Genomic DNA, 4936 nt, shown 5'->3' with positions numbered 1-4936 from the left:
GGTGGCCGGATCTCGGCTCACTGCAAGCTCCGCCTCCCGGGTTCACGCCATTCTCCTGCCTCAGCCTCCTGAGTAGCTGGGACTACAGGCGCCCGCCACCTCGCCCGGCTAGTTTTTTGTATTTTTTAGTAGAGACGGGGTTTCACCATATTAGCCAGGATAGTCTCGATCTCCTGACCTCGTGATCCGCCCGTCTCGGCCTCCCAAAGTGCTGGGATTACAGGCTTGAGCCACCGCGCCCGGCCTCATGGTTCTTAACACAGTAAGGAATAGCTATTAAATTTTCAGGTCAATTTATTTAATTGAAATGATTGAATTTATTTAATTGAAATGATTATGTGTACACAGATTTGTTTTATATTGGATGGAATATAACTTAAGAGTTTAAATGATACAAAATGTTATACTTGATTTTATTTTAAAGCATAAGAAAATTCAAAATATTATAACTACATTAAGCTATATTCTGTATTTTAATTATATATTAAAACTATATTCTATAGAATGGGCCTTGTGATATGGAAGTCAAGAAAGTGAATGCCACCTGAGGGAGGTCCACCAGAGAAGCCAAATGTCTATATAAGGGACGTGGCCATCGTGGTCTCCTCTGTGCTGAAGAGTCTATACTTTCGGGTGGGGCGGGGTGTAAAGGATAGACTCAGTTCCTGTATTCCACTTTCAAAAGATATAAAGGAATTAAATTCAGAGACGAGCCTTGAACCCAGGTCTTTAGAGCAACAGAGCCTGGAGGAACGTGGCCGGAATTGTGTTCAAATTGTTGGACCACCATGGGCAGGAGGGACAAGACTGGCTTTACATGTCCTCAAACGTGCAGAAGTTACCAGGGGATCGGTTTCCCTCACCCTCAAGCCAGGAAGTCGGAGACCCGAACGGTGGTACGCGGAGTCAGAGAGTCCTGGTCGCTGGAAGTTGGCCAGCCTCAGAAAGCAGGCCCCAGAAACAGAAAAAACAATGCAGGGATAGTCAGTCGATGGCTTTTGTGGTTCTTGCTCACTCCATGATGTGTAATTTTGGCCAAGCGCGTGGCCACTTCCCAGCAGTCCCACTTCAGGGATGAGGTGAACAACATCACCTCTCGTTGTATACACCTCTAGTTGTATACTCGTTTTTTCAAAGGAAATAGGTCGCGTGGGGGTTGGTAGGCCAAGTGAGTTTCAGCTTCTAAATCACTGTAACTTCGTGGCGGCTGGGGGTGAGCAGCCTGGTCAAAGCCTCGAAATCTTCGGGAGCAGCGGCGCATTGGGATAAACTTTGGCTCGGCCTTTGCAGCATGAGAGGGGTGGGGTTACGTGAAGGGCTCCTCAGGAGAAGGCGATTGGCCCTGGGGAAATCAGGGGGCGGGACGAGTCCATCATTGCCACTAGTCTTGCCGGCAAGTTCAGGGCAAGCGGCGAGGGCGGCCGAGCCCCGAGGGCAGCCAGCGCGCGGGCAGAAGAACACGCAGTCGCGAGCCACTAGGCAGCTGCGGTGAGCGCGCCAGAGCCGCAGGGGTTCGAGGAGGTCACGGGGCGTTGGCACTGGCGTTGCCCTCTTAGATAAGGCGAGGACGCTTCTGCGCGCGGTGAGCTCGACGCGAGCCATTCAACAGCTGGCTTCGCGAGCGACAGTCGCACGGGGTGACTGGGACCGCTGACGGTTGCGACTGCGGCGGTTGGAGGGAGGCGACGACGGCGGCGTAGGCGTTGGCGGCAGCGGCAGCGCGGGCGACGGCGGCGGCGGCGGCGGCGGCGGCGGCGGCGGTAGTCTCGCTATCCCAGCGGATCCTGAAGTAGAGACGAACGGTTCCTGAAGCTCCAGGTAAATGCCCTCCGCTCTGTCCTCAGAGAAGGCAGCCACGCTGGGTCCTCGGTGGGGATTGGGGAGGGGCTACACAAGAGACCCGAGTTGCCCCGCTTTCCTCAGCAGAGTCACGTTTTCCAGAGTAACGCCGAGGCTCTTCCAAGTCCACTCTCCCCTCACCCCAGACCCCGCTGCGCCAGGGAGCGTACCGGAACCCACTCGAGGGCTCACCCAGACCGCTGCTCCGGCGAAGGTCGAGGCATTCCCCCGGGGCACGTTGGCAGTGACATCCCACCAATGGGAACTGAAGGTGCCCTCTCCTGCTCGACCGGTACGCCAAGTGCCCATCATTAGCAGGGCTCTGCCGTCGCCACCCCCTGATGACCCTCATCCTTGGCTTTAGGGACTTCTCAAGAGATTCTGAGTCTCGGCTTGAGGTTTCCAGCGGGGTGGATTAAGACCGTTCTAATCTGACCGTGACTTGCTCACGCACAAGGCTTTCGGGATGCAAGATCCTGAGCTTGGGTTGGTGGGCAGAGAGGCGAGGGGAAGAATCAAGTTGGGGAGGCCCATGCTATAGGATATGCATGCCATTACCGCACTCAGGGGAAATCATAGTCGTGGTCCTTGGGACAAGTGCTGCCTTTTGGTCTCCTGGTTTTTCTGTTTTTATTTAAAGTCGACCATTACAAGAGGCAGAATTTTCTAGTGCTGCTAACTCTGAGGGGTAACAAACGTGTACTGGAACGCTGGGTTCCAGTATGGGAAACAGGTTAGCTTTTGGGCCTCTTCTTGGTGTCTTTTCTAGATTGAGAATATGGTCTCAAAGATCACGCCCATTTTGCCCTGTTTTCCTGCCTACCTCTGATCTAACCTTGGAACCTCATGCTGTTGAGAGTGTAAACTTGTGCAGTGCAATTGGTAGTGCTCACTCTTCATGCTGAGAAAACCATTTTTTGGAAAAATATGTTGGGACTTCTCAAATTCTGTTTTGTTGTTTGTTTGCCTTTTGAAGCATGTGACATTCCAGCAGTTACATTTTTCTGTGCTCTGGTTTTTTGGGGGGAGGGGAGAGAGGCCAGGGGAGGCCTTCAAAACATGGAGTAACTTCCATGAAGGCATTTTTCCTTCAACCATTGTGGAGCACAGAGGAAAGCGACTAGTGGAATAGGCCTGCTGGCGAAGGTGCCAAGAGGATCCCAGCTGCCACACACTTTAGGATGGATGGGGCTGACTTGAGGTGGAGTAACATTGGGCGGGAGCGGGGCAGGGCCTGCAGAGTCCACCTTGGCTTTTGTAGTGGCTTTCCATTTTGTTCCAGCCAAAGAGTATACCTGCAGTGCAGCCTGTTTGTCCAAGTTTCCATCATACACTTACGTGAAGAGAGTGGCCTTTGCTGGCTTTATGTGTCATCTCTACCCACAGTAAGAAAGGCGAGGTATAGAGGTTAGAGAACATGGAGATGGCAATGGTGGTGGTGCTGATGCGTGTGTGAGAGAGAGACTTATTCCAAACAGTGACGCAGTTTATCTTCCCAGCATGCATTCCTACCTTTGCTAGAGACAGAGACTTTCGCTGAGTTATTTCAGATCCAGGGCGCTGGTAGTTGTCCAACTCTCTGATTCAGTGTATACTTGGGTCTGTGGGTTCTATGTTGTATCCAACATGCTCCTGGCACTTTAAGAAGCTATAAAACCAAGCTGTGGGCTGAGGCAGGCTAATGCCTGGGGCACAGTTAGAGCAAATGTGGACATCGTGGAATCCATTTGCCGTTTGCTCAGAAGAGACAGCACAAGGGCTGGAGCACTTGCAGAAGAAGAGGAAGGTCAGTGAAAATTTAGTAGTCATAATAATAATGAAAATTTACTGAACACTCACTGGAAGTTAAGTATTTTACTTGTTTTTTTTTTTTTAATACTTTCCAAAGTGTTGTCTTTTATTTATTTATTTATTTTTATTATACTTTAAGTTCTAGGGTACATGTGCACAACGTGCAGGTTTGTTACATATGTATACATGTGCCATGTTGGTGTGCTGCACCCAATAACTCATCATTTACATTAGGTATATCTCCTAATGCTATCCCTCCTCCCTCCCCCCACCCCACAACAGGCCCCGGTGTGTGATGTTCCCCTTCCTGTGTCCAAGTGATCTCATTGTTCAATTTCCACCTGTGAGTGAGAACATGTGGTGTTTGGTTTTCTGTTCTAGGGGTAGTTTGCTGAGAATGATGGTTTGCAGCTGCATCCATGTCCCTACAAAGGATATGAACTCATCCTTTTTTATGGTTGCATAGTATTCCATGGTGTATATGTGCCACATTTTCTTTTTTTCTTTATTTTAATTTAATAAAGTTTTATTTTTCCAAATGTACAGTTGGTTGGACCTATTCATGCATCTTCACCAGCAGCTGGAGCATCTCTGCCCTTGGTATTTCTGGTGTAAATTACTTGAGCTCTGTGCTTTGAAACCAGTTTGATAAGTCCTTTACTAAGGAGCTCCTGAAGGGCTGCCCTGGCCAGGGAGCCTCGAATCTTCAGTCTCTCAGAGACCACAGCTGGGGTTATAAGTCTGTAGTTGGGAACTTCCTTACAGAGTCTGTCGTAGGTAGCTCTGTCAAACAAGACTAAGTTATTGAGCTTGTCCCGAACTTTGCCTTTGGACCACTTCTTCTTTTTGGCCTTGCCCCCGGATTTGTTCACTGGGTCTTTGTCTTTCTTGGCCGACTTTCTGGCGTCCTTCTTCTTCTTGTCGTCCTCGGGCGGCATTGCGAAGCTCGGAGAGCAGCAGCGGGCACCACAGACTTGCTAAGATGTCGGACAAAAAAAAAGCATGTGCCACATTTTCTTAATCCAGTCTGTCATTGATGGACATTTGGGTTGGTTCTAAGTCTTTGCTATTGTGAATAGTGCCATAATAAACATACGTGTGCATATGTCTTTATAGCAGCATGATTTATAATCCTTTGGGTATATACCCAGTAATGGGATGGCTGGGTCAAATGGTATTTCTAGTTCTAGTGGATTATTTTAATTAATTTATTTATTTTGAGATGGAGTTTCACTCTTGTTCCCCAGGCTGGAGTGCAGTGCACAATCCCAGCTCACTGCAGCCTCCATCTCCCGGGTTCAAATGA

At 49.4% G+C, this 4936-nt stretch overlaps 1 pseudogene across 1 annotated transcript; it reads right to left on the bottom strand.

The window, feature by feature from the left end:
• Nucleotides 1–4143: 4143 nt before the first annotated feature.
• LOC108530533 (40S ribosomal protein S25 pseudogene) lies at nt 4144–4633 on the bottom strand (annotated as a pseudogene). The gene has a single exon (XR_001885872.1). The product of XR_001885872.1 is annotated as a 40S ribosomal protein S25 pseudogene (transcript).
• Between the last annotated feature and the right edge of the window lie 303 nt (nt 4634–4936).

The sequence above is a fragment of the Rhinopithecus bieti genome, unplaced genomic scaffold (assembly GCF_001698545.2).
Source record: "Rhinopithecus bieti isolate Rb0 unplaced genomic scaffold, ASM169854v2 scaffold_8300, whole genome shotgun sequence".
Classification (NCBI taxonomy): Eukaryota; Metazoa; Chordata; class Mammalia; order Primates; family Cercopithecidae; genus Rhinopithecus; species Rhinopithecus bieti.
Note: the sequence above shows the minus strand (reverse complement) of the source record. Positions and strands in the feature narration are given on the sequence as shown.